Genomic DNA, 12,386 nt, shown 5'->3' with positions numbered 1-12,386 from the left:
CCGACGCCATATCGCTGCTCACCTCCAGGCTTCTAATAGGGTGCAAGACACCCCGTAGACTAAGCTGGAAGGCCCAGTCTTGAGTCCGCGGCAGTCCCAGAGATCCGCAACTCAGATTCAGGCTTTGGCACCTCCCTGGACATCTTCCCTCCGGGGCTTCACCGCGTAGCAGGTTTCCCTTGCACAGCCCTCGGATCGAGGCCGGCCAGCCAGCGCAGTTCAGACAAGGGCCGTTGTCTTAGTCACCGGCTACACCAACTTCACGCCCCACGGCTCTCTCGGAGCAAGAAGGCCTCAGTCGCTTCCCGGGGCACACAAGGATGACCCAGTAGTAGGCCTCATTGCGCACTCACTGTAGGCCGCATGACGTCGTGCTTCAGCCCCGCAGTTAGAGTGCCCCAATCGCTTGAATACAGGGCTTGTCTGATAGCTCGCACTTCACTGTTTCAGCAGCAGGGTTTTCCGGGACCTAGGTATCCAGGAATGTGTGGATATTTAAAGGATCGTTGTGATGGCTCGTGGAGTTCACTTAAGCAACTGCCATCTTCGAGCCATGCAAGCTCCGCCCCCCCAATTGGTCAGACTGTTTCAAAACAGGCTGAGCACCCTTTTTAGATTTTCTATCAGAAGGAATACAGAGTATGCATGTGCCCTCAGATACCTGAAAATATGAAGAATCATAGCCCCAGATGACACAATTACTTAAACTGGATTTAAAGGGCATAGAGGAGAAACAGAGTATGGTGAGACTTCGGTAAGGAGCTAACCGGTTGACACTGCCAGAGACGCTGACCAGAATTGAGGGAGCATTTGGTAGTGGGTATGAATTAGAGAGGAAGGAGTGAGTTATGACTGAGGAAAATTATGTTTCAAAGGAAGAGGTTCCATTTCTAATGGCAAGAATGGTACCATCCTACATAGAAGTGCTACAAGAATTTCGAACTCTCTACTTCCAGAGTTAGGAGCCCCCACTTTGCTGGCTGCATTCAAGACAGAGCGGAATAGTTCACTTTCAAAGACAATTTAGATATGCTGAAGTCTACCTTCTCTCCATGAAACTCACCATCTTCTCAGTGTTGTTCCTCAATACACCCTTGATCACGCTGCATCAGCTGTCTTCTACACAATTCTTTACTGCCTTCTTCCACAGCGATCCCTACCAAGTACTATCTTGCCTGTGGTACTTTGATATTATCAAGTACACCTTCAGGACAACCGTCAACCCCCAACGTCCCCCCATCATTCCCCCCTTCCCCCGCCACAAGGTTCCACCTGGGCAGACCTAGAGTCTGTTGTGTGCTCTCTATGGGGCCTCATTGTCGCAGTTCGTTCTCATGTCTCTTAAGTCACTGAGTTTACAGTAGATAGTGTAGAATTTCCCAGCCCTTGAGAAGCAATGGGTAGGTTTTGCCTCTTGTTTGTTGATACCCATCACAGAATGGACGCGTGGAGGACGGCTTGCGCAAACAGAAAACTCCTTATCATAATCCACCAGACTTCATACTCTGCTCTGGAAGCAGAATATTTTCCTTAGTAGCGGAACGGAAACAAATGCAATGGCATCCATTTTGACTCTGCCACTTTCCGTCCTTGGTCCCTCATGCTTTCACTGTCCGGGACCCCTAGGCACCCAAGAATTTCAAAATAGATGCAGCCACCTTCCCCTAAGGAAATACCAGGAACAGCTAACAATTTGTCTTTCTTAGAGCCCATTTCACAGAAAACTTCTGCATTCTTGCCACAGCACTTGGTACTCAGATGCTTCCTATGCCAGGAAATCTACTTCCTGAGCTGGGTTGGTAAGCCAGAGCCAAGCAGTCCAGACACACGTCCATTTCAAAGCCTGCTCTGCCACACTCCCTTATCTTTAAATTTTCAAGGAATCAGGTCAGCAACTCCTGGCAGACACAGCCAAGCTCCTTCAGTTCTTCATCTTTCTATAGGTCACCATAGCAAGACTAAACGTGGTCTTCCCATACTTAAAACCAATCAGGAAGAGTGTAGGAACACATCAGTTTCCACTCCGATCACATGTCTTCTTCCTCCTCCAGATATACACACTATGTATCAAGTACCAGACAAGGGGCCAGCCCTCATCTCTTAGGGTGATTAAGGTACGAAGTTAGAGCAAAGCATGGGTAGATATAAGCACTTCCCTGAACCATCTTCCATGTTTGACACCTTTTCCGGACACTTAAGTTAAGATTTAAATTCAAGGCAGTTTGGACTGGTCTCAGTCTATTCCAGGAGCGTACTCTTAGAAAGCTCTGCATCTGTTGCTACAGAGTAAGGAACCTAGAAGAATAAATGGGCAGGTGGATTTTACTGAGTTGGGGGAATCTACACTGAAAAAGAAAGGCCCGACAACCTACCCCAACCCACAAGGTACAAAGATTTTGTGAAAGGAGTCTGAAGTACATTCAGGTACATATCCAACATGGAAAAACCAGCCATCCCCGAGTAAAGTCACCATTTTGTGCAGCACTAACACTGGATCCTTATGGACAATACCAAGAACTCACGAACCACCCATCATAAAAAAAACACTAGATGAAGGAAAGGGACTACGGTCATGGGGCATGGCCTGACGTTTTCCAGGGAGAAGCAGCATACAGTTTCCAAAAGGATAAAGGCAAAAAAACAGAGGCCCTGAATTATTAGAAGTGCCATCCCACCAACAGGGAGTGTGTAGCCTATGTAAAGGGGACAACAGCCTTTCCAAATCAAAAAGGGCCAGGCCTCAAGAAATCTACCTGTCCACATGCTTTGGCAGGTCAGATTTTATCAGGGCAAGCCTTTTTTTACATTTTGTTTTGGGGCCAACTGGCCCTGCCTAGTAAGAGAGCGCGAGCTGACAAACAGGTGCTTTGTTCATTCATAAAGTGAACACGCAGTCAAGATGCTTTTACATCTCAGTTTTGCCAGGTCATATTTGCATTGAATTCAAAGAGAGGTCAAATGTCAACTTAAGTCTTCTTACAAACTGCTGCCTATTTTATCCTGAAGATTGCAGTTAGAGAAATAAAAGAAAACACCAAAGTTAGAGTATTTTTTAAAGTGAACTGTCTGACAACCTTCCTGGCCACAACGAACAAGTTACTTACCTTCGGTAACGATATATCTGTAAGAAACATTAGTTAGTGTTAGATTCCTTACCTTAGAATATCCCCAGGCGTCAGTCTGGATCCGGAAACTTTTGCGTAGCAGTACCCCTGCGCGTCGGTAGGCGTCGTCTGCAGGCGTCCCCTCCGCGTCCGTCGTCGGCGTTGTGCGCCGTGATGACGTCGCTGGAGTATATAGACGCCGCCTCCGCGCGCTGACGTCAGTTCTTTGCACACAGCTTTTCCGCGCCAGGAGACGCAGAGCCATGAGAGAACCAACACTGGTGCCATGTAAAACTAGGGCCCTGAAAGGGATGTCCTTAACCCTAGGTATCAGTTCGCAGAACGGGGAGGATGGGTGGGATCGGTAAGGAATCTAACACTAACTAATGTTTCTTACAGATATATCGTTACCGAAGGTAAGTAACTTGTTCATCTGAAAGAAACACGTTAGTGTTAGATTCCTTACCTTAGAATACATACCCCAGCAATACCAACCCCGGTGGTGGGTCTGCGAACCAATACAAAACTACACCAGAAAGTCCTGGCGGACAGAACGGCCAAAGAAGCCATCCCTCCGGACTTGACTGTCCAGGCAGTAGTGCCTCGCAAAGGTGTGCAGCGAGGCCCACGTAGCCGCTTGGCAAATGTCCTGCAAGGGGACTCCCCGGCCCAGGGCAGTGGTAGCCGCCGTGGCCCGAGTAGAATGGGCCCTCAGCCCAACAGGAGGCTCCTTCCGAGCCAAAGAGTAGCACGCTTTGATGCAGAGAACGACCCATCGAGAGATGGTCCGTTTACAGACCGCCCGTCCCTTCTTCGCACCCACGTAGCCAACAAACAGTTGGTCATCCACCCGGAACTGGCGTGTGCGATCCATGTAAAATGAAAGCGCACGTTTTGGGTCCAGACGGTGGAGCCGCTCTTCATCCTTTGAAGGAGGCGGGAAGAAGGAAGGGAGGGTGATGGACTGCCCGATGTGAAAGGCCGAAACAACCTTGGGCAGGAAAGAAGGTCTAGTCCTGAGAACCACCTTGTCAGGATGAATGGACAGGAAAGGAGGTTGGACAGAAAGAGCCTGGAGCTCACTCATTCTCCTGGCAGAGGTGATGGCAACCAGGAAAGCCGTCTTTAAAGTCAGGAGACGGAGAGGGCAAGAATGAAGGGGCTCAAAGGGAGCACACATCAGAAAAGTTAGAACCAGGTTCAAATCCCACTGAGGCATCACAAACGGAACAGGTGGAAACATGTGAGTGATGCCTTTCAAGAATCGAGTCACAATCGGGGATTTGAACAAATAAGGCTGATCAGGAAGCCTCAAGAAGGCTGAAAGGGCAGAAAGGTAGCCCTTGATAGTGCCCAGAGCAGAGCCCTGCTGGGCAAGAGAAAGAAGAAACAGAAGAACCTCCGAAAGAGGGGCAGAAAGAGGATCCACAGCCTTTGCTGTGCACCATGCCACAAATCTGTTCCACCGACAGGCGTATACCGACTTAGTGGAGGGACGCCTGGCTGCCAGAATAACATCACAGACTTCAGGAGGCAAGTCAAATGGCCTCAACTGCCGCCGCTCAATCTCCAAGCATGGAGGTGGAGACTGGACAGGTTCGGGTGGAGGACCGTCCCCTGTTGCTGCGACAGAAGATCCTCCTGAAGGGGCAGGCGGATCGGGGGACCGACTGACATGCTGAGTAGCTCGGGATACCAGTACCTTCGAGCCCAGTCCAGAGCCACAAGGATAACTTGGGCCCGGTCGCGCCTGATCTTCTTCAGCACTCTGGGCAGAAGTGGTATAGGCGGAAAGGCATATAACAGACCGCAACTCCACTCACGCCGAAAGGCGTCGCCGTGCGAGTGCCGTCTTGGAAACTCCAACGCGCAGAACTGATGACATTGCGCGTTCTCTTCTGTGGCGAATAGATCTAACCAAGGCTCTCCCCATTGCAGAAAGATGCCTTGCGCCACGTCCGAGTTCAGACGCCATTCGTGATCCATCGAGCACCGACGGCTGAGTTCGTCCGCCCTGGCGTTCAGAGAACCCGCCAGGTGTTGAACCGTCAGAGTCACGCCCTGACGTTCCAGCCATTGCCAGAGGCGCAGAGCCTCCTGGCAAAGGGTCCACGAACCCACTCCGCCCTGTTTGTTGCAGTACCACATGGCGGTGGTGTTGTCGGTGAACACCTGCACTACACTCCCGTTGACAAAGGGGAGGAATGCCTTCAGTGCCAGACGAATCGCCCGCAGCTCCAACAGATTGATATGGAGCCGGGACTCCGCCGGAGACCAGATGCCTCTGATCTCTGCCTCTCCCAAGTGGCCACCCCAGCCCTGGAGGGACGCGTCCGTCACGACAACGTGCTCCGGTTGGGGAAGGGAGAGGGACTTGCCCCTGACCCAATCGCGGTCCGTAAGCCACCACTGCAGTTGTCTCGCAGTGCCCTCCGAGATCAAGACGTGGTCGGACAAGTTGCCCTGATGCTGTGCCCACTGAAACTTCAGGTCCCACTGCAGAGCCCGCATCCGCCACCAGGCGTGATGCACCAGAAGGATGCAGGAAGCCATCAGTCCCAGCAGCCGCAGCGTCAACCTGATCGAAACTCGGGATAGCGGCTGAAAGATGGGAATCAAAGCCTGAATATCCCGAACCCGCCGTTCCGGAGGATAAACCCGAAACTGCGCCGAGTCCAGAACCGCTCCGATGAAAAGGAGCTTTTGAGAGGGACACAGGTGTGATTTCGGCACATTGATGGAGAACCCCAGGTCGTGCAAGAGGTCTGCCGTCATCTGAAGGTGGTGGACGACTGTCTGGGGCGAGCCCGCCTTCAACAACCAGTCGTCTAGGTAGGGGAAGACTGAAACCCCCAACCTGCGCAGATGGGCTGCGACCACCGCCATCACCTTTGTGAACACCCGTGGGGCGCTGGTAAGGCCGAAGGGGAGCACGATAAACTGAAAGTGCTCTTGGCCTACCGTGAACCGCAGGTAACGCCGGTGGGCCGGCAGGACGGGGATGTGGAAATAGGCGTCCTGCAAGTCCAACGCTACCATCCAGTCTTGTGGGTCTAGAGCAGCCAAGACCTGAGCTAACGTCAACATCTTGAACTTCTCCTTCCGGAGGAAGCCGTTGACGTTCCTTAGATCCAAGATAGGACGTAGGCCCCCCTTGTCCTTCTTGGGTACCAGAAAGTAGTGGGAATAGCAACCACGCCCTACTTCTGGCCCAGGAACGCGCTCGATGGCCCCCTTGGCCAAGAGGGCCGTAACTTCCTCCTGCAGAAGAGTCAAGTGGTCCCCCGACACACGGTGGTTCTGCGGTGGCATGGCTGGAGGAGAGGTCTCGAAGGGGAGGGAGTAGCCCCTTCGGACGATTTGCAGCACCCACCTGTCCGAAGTGATCGTGCGCCAGTGAGCGTGGTGATGGCGAACCCTGCCACCCACTGGCGTCGCATGGGGCCGAAAGCACGGACTAGGAGGATTTCGGGGTAGATGCTGCGGGGGAAGGTGTGGTCTGACCCCGCCGTTGTCCCCGACCGCCACCACGGCGGTTTCCACGGCCGCCACCGCGTTGAAAGGATTGTTGCGGCGCGTGGCTGGCAGCACGTGTGGGGGCGCCCCTTCCTTGGCCACGAAAGGGACAAAACGAACCTGGTTGCTGACGCTGGGTCGAGAGACCCAAGGACTTGGCCGTGACCCTGGAGTCCTTGAAGCGTTCCAGCGCGTGGTCCGCCTTGTCACCGAACAGGTGACAGCCATCGAACGGCATGTCATATGGTTCACCAGTATCACGTGGTTGGTCCCTTGATCATCGAACCATTTAACCACAACTATATGGCAGAGCAGGATTCAGTCCACAGGCCCTTATGGATGACCATATGACAGCCAATCATTGATAGCTATGAAAGTGATTAACACGCAGTGCAACAAAGACTCAGGCTTGAGCTTTGAGGCACCGATGGACAGAGCGGGGCCTTGAATACCTGAGCACGGTCCAGGTGAGGTCCAGTCCCCGGTCAAGCTGGATGTTCTCTTGCATCCACTGACATGGAGGATTAGCATACCACAGGTTGTATTTGCTCCAACCTTGACATTTGTGTTATACACATTTTGGTTATATTTCGTACATCACTTTTTAAGCAGTAGCAATATATTGAGAGCAGAGGCCCTGACGAAAGCAGAGGATCTAGTAGCCCGTTATGCAGAAATATGTTGGCCTTTTTTTACGACAGACATTTGTTTCCACTGTCGTTTGCACTGTTCTGGTTTTAATTAGGGGGTGTGCCCTTATTTGAATAAAATGTTTCTAGGACATATCACTCTATTATAATTCACCACAATTTTTTTGTTGTACTGCGTGTTTATCACTTTCATAGCCATCAATGATTGGCGGTCATATGGTCGTCCATAAGTGCCTGTGGACTGGATCCTGCTCTGCCATAGAGTTGTGGTTAAATGGTTTCGATGATCAAGGGACCAACCATGTGATACTGGTGAACCATATGATATGACTGATCACGAAGTTCATTTGATGGTAATCCATATATGAGCTACTTGGATCTTGTCAACCGGTACTGTATGTTTGTGATTCCATGCATACAGACCTATCACTATACTGTATCCCAATATTTAGGCTATCTAGGGTGACTAGGATACTAACTCACAACCCTTTCTGGAGTTAAGGATAACTAGCCAAACAAGGTGGTGTTTAGACCCCCTGTGTTCTCTTGTGTGTATTATATGTTGTAGCTGGGGACTTGAACCAGGAGAGGTCTTTAAATATATTTCGTCCCTACGACCCCCCCTTTCCCTGTATGTTATGAAACCTTCCTGGCCACACAACATTTAAATAGCTTGCAAATAAACTGTATAAATATTTCAGTAGTTTAAAAAAACTCTTTCATAATTCTAAAGTGAGATGAACACAAAGATGTTAGTTAATATGATCAAAACAAAGCCGAATCCTTCACTTGGTTATGTACAAATAAAAAATATTTGCTGATACTTCATTCTCACAAATTATTGATTGCATGCTATTTAGTTTTATCAGTAAAACTGCATGTCAGGCAAAGTTCACGGCAATTTCAATAACAAACGTCAGTCTGTAAAGGACAGTGCACTACCACATCAAACATTAGTGATATATTTATTAAAAGTTAGCATTTTAAAATATGAGATGAGAAACATTCCTGTCCCCATCGCAATGACAATGCCGGTAGTGAACTAAGAGGCAAGTCAGGTGTCACGAGTATTCTATATGTGGACTAAATTTTAATTTACATGGAGCAAAAGTTTAGATTATTAAATCAAACAAGAGTCTTTTGTACAGCAGGCTTGTTAAACTAACATACTTTAAGGTGCTCTTGTATGTGAACAAGAAAAGAGACTTTGGGAAATAAAATTCCTGCTTAGGAGAACACAATTTGAGGCGTGTTTATGGGCCACACACATTACAGTTAGGTCGAGTAGATTATTCAAATCACTAGACCTGCAGGTCAGGTAAAATTGTTGTTATATTTCGAGGCCAGATGGGGGTACACTGTGTCCAAGTGATCATAAAACTATAGAGCACCAGCTGTCATGACCACTTGCCAAACTATATTATTTTGTGTAATACAGACAAATGGTAATTGTTTAAGTGTTCTGACACTGGATGGCGGTGGAAGCACCGGGGTCGTTCTTTAACAGAGCAGATTATACACTATGTAATGCCGCAAGATTGCCTTTGGTGATATTGTAAAAAGGTCAATCATCCTCCATTCACAAACACCCTCTTCAGAAGGTCAATAGCAGATTTAAATTGATCACCCGGGTACGTTGTGGGTAGTCGCAATGCTGCAAGAATAGACAGAAGGGAATTCGGCATCTGGATGCCAAAAGCATGGTTTCTTCAGGAGAAAGCACCAATAAATACTGAGGTCGAAGTTTCAAATCCGTCCACCCGTTCGGTGTGCGTATTATTACATACGCTGACGACACCCAACTGGTGGTCTCCCTGGACCACGCGGAGGGCTCCTCTAACAACTTAGGCCCCTGTCTAGAGGCTGTTGCTAAGTGGATGCACTCTTCCCACCTTAAGCTTAATGGGGAGAAAACCGAGATCATGTTATTGGGCAACTCTCCTCTGACCAACTTAATTTCCATCTGGCCCTCATGTCTCGGTGTCCCCCCTCCCCCTAAGCCCCTGATAAAAAGCTTGGGAATCTGGCTCGATAAAGCACTGGACTTCTCAGCTCAAGCCAGCAAAACTGCCTCCACCTGCGTTGGGCTGATGAAAATGCTCCGCAAAGTGCTCCCTTTGCTCCCAATCCAGGCGAGGAGGGTCATGGTGCAGGCCCTTGTACTCTCCCGCTTGGATTATGGAAATGTGTTATATCTGGGAGCCCCTGCGGCAGTGGTCAACAGGCTCCAGGTCACCCAAAACTGTGCCGCACGATTGCTGTTTAACATCCCTCGCTGGCAGTCCGCCAGGAAGGCGCTAAAAGATCTCCACTGGCTCCCGGTGGCTGCCCGAGCACAGTTTAAAGCCATGTGTATTCTACATAAATCTCTTCATCGAACAGGCCCGGCCATTCTACATCCTCTAGCGTCACTCTACACCCCTTCCAGAGCTCTTCGCTCTGGAACACTGTATCTGGCAACTTCGTCCAGAGTCAAGAGGGCCAGATGGGGCGGCCGCTCTTTCAGCCATACAGCGACAAGGCTCTGGAACTCTCTGCCTGTGACCCTGAGAGAAGACAGTAACTTACAGTCCTTCAGGAAGGCCTTAAAGACCTACCTGTTTGCAAAAGCGTACTAACTACCCGTAGGTCCGACATAGTAATCAGTCTAAAGCGCTGCGAGGCCTCCGGGTAGTTATGCGCTATAGAAATGTAATTTTTCATTTCATTTCATTTTCATTTCAAATGATAGGGATGCAGATGATCAATCTAATGCACAGATGGATTCATAAATAACAGTAGATGTGGCACATCATTAAAACTGCATCAAGATCCCTCAATTAACAGCAAAACAAGATCACAAGTTATGTCTACATAAACTCTAACTAGCAAAGATCACCCAACAATATTTACAGTCAACAAGAGATAAATGGAAGAAGTACACCTAACAGTTGTGAATTACAGGGAAAACACATTTATATTAGCATCAAATAGAACGGAGATATTGTACTGATGCGACAACAGCAGCATATTAGTACCCTTTACCAAACCACACATATGGCACTCCTGATGGAAATTACAATATACCCAATTCCCTAAATGATAAATTCCACACTAGGAGTTGTATCCTCTCCCTCTCTGAAATCTGGCCTGCTCACACTTCTCTCTAAGAAATTAAAGAGATTCCAGACCCCTCCATAACAAAAATATTGTTTAAACTTCCCTTGCTAGGGAAATGTAAATAGAAACCTGATCCAACACAACTTTCAGTACACATATCGAATGGCTGTAATCTAGAATTCGGCCAAAATGCAGTGAAGAAAACTTCTCTCCAAATACTCAACATTCTATGCATTTCAGACGAAGGCAATACCTCATTGGCTGCATTGGATTAAACTGATCACAAAATGTGCTCAACATCTATTTCTTCAACAGGAGGCTAGAAGGAAGGCAATGGCTACAATCCTTCACGGAACGAAGTTGAGTTTGTAAAAATGGCATCATACAAATCACACTACTGCTAAACAGGAGATACAAGGACCAATCCTTTCATCATACCTATTGAACTTTAACAAGGAACTACATGCAATACTTAGACATAATGATGTCCCATCCCCCCATCGCCATTTATCGCTTTACAAAACTATTTCTCAGAATTTGTGAACACTTCAACAACTAGTGTAAAAAAGAAAAATCCAAGAAAAGCAATAAAATGTATGAGAGAACCTTTTTTAAAACCGAACCCAACAAAACAAGAACCTACTCCATCAAATCAACTCTGACCAGTCCAAAAAATGCCTAATCCGCACACCACTAGGTACTGCAACCACAGTGTTTGGGTTTGCAACATCTTTAGAGCTCATCATTGACCAAAACCTAACTGTGGTACTGCAGCTGTTCAAACTAAAATAGAATCATCTCAACTGCAGGCTATGATAACACAAGCATCCAGCTCCCCTTCAGATCCATTGCAGTACAAGTATTAGTGTGCATACATATCCTGCTCATTGTGCACTGGACTCAAATCACAGCTGACTGAACCGCCCCAATCGGGGCGAAACCTTGTGTTCTGGTTGAGGGAAGATATGCCCGGATAGTTTAGACTGGACTGTTCCATTTGAAGCAGGGTCAAGAATGATTTGCATACGTTTAGGTTCACAATTAGGCGGCATGGTCGGCAAAAGAACAATGGGTTTGAGCATTACACTAAGCGATTGCCAGTGGCGAGATCCATTGCAAGCATGCCTCCGATCACCTTTTATTTGTTTTGTAAACATTATCTATAGTTGCATTACATTGCTAGCTATTCTTCTCAAGTCAGCTCTAGCTCAAGGACATCATACATGCTGCCGTTTGCATGGTCAGTTGCAAATAAGATCAACAAATAAAAAATCCCAAAACAAAATCACAGCCATCCAAGAATATCTGCAATGGCTTTATCTTGAAGACAACGTTCAATTTTATAATGGCCCGTTCCACCAGCACTGCACTACACATTGATTCACCCACCTATCTTATGAACATACCACAAACAGTAGACCACTGAAACATATTTCTAGCAACCTGGACACTTCGCCCCCACCCTTTGACCTAAAAAATCTGAAATAACCTTTACCTTCTCAAATGAAGCTCCTTTACTATGCCCTTGTCTACCCAAAGACACACTGAATCCCAGCTTCCAATCCTGGAGAGGACTACAGATTTACTTTTTCCATATCTACTTGAAATCGTGTTCTACTCTTCTGTGCAATTGTCCTGCTGCTCATCTATATTGTAACTTTCCCCCTTGGCACAAGAGACACTCCACTGCGGCCTTTTCTGTGTTATAAAAAAATTAATGTAATACATTAACATTCCTTTCTGGGAGACCCAAATGGACAATTAATATATCCTAATATCAAGTAAGCCTTAATAAGCAATTCAAAGGTGCATCTAGTGAATGAAGACAGTTTGTTTTGCAATCAGCCAACATGGAACCCATGTTGTTGGAGCTTCTTAATGATGGACGATTAGGTAAGAGGACACATTTGTTTTCTCTCTGGATAGATCCTTTCCCAAATTCACAACTACTGTAAAAGTCTTTTTTTGTGCGTTTCAAATCTTATATCCAAGGAGACTACCAACCGGACCCACACAA

The 12,386-nt window shown here is 47.8% G+C and overlaps 1 protein-coding gene across 2 annotated transcripts in view; it reads right to left on the bottom strand.

Moving 5' to 3' along the window:
- The window catches only part of USP36 (ubiquitin specific peptidase 36), a 726,079-nt gene that overhangs the window by 577,083 nt on the left and 136,610 nt on the right, over positions 1-12,386 (bottom strand). The gene's annotated exons all lie outside the window — the stretch shown is intronic.

This window comes from Lissotriton vulgaris, chromosome 7 (genome assembly GCF_964263255.1).
Source record: "Lissotriton vulgaris chromosome 7, aLisVul1.2, whole genome shotgun sequence".
In the NCBI taxonomy this organism is placed as follows: Eukaryota; Metazoa; Chordata; class Amphibia; order Caudata; family Salamandridae; genus Lissotriton; species Lissotriton vulgaris.
The sequence above is the reverse complement of the archived record's forward strand: the minus strand, read 5'-3'. Positions and strand labels throughout refer to the sequence as shown.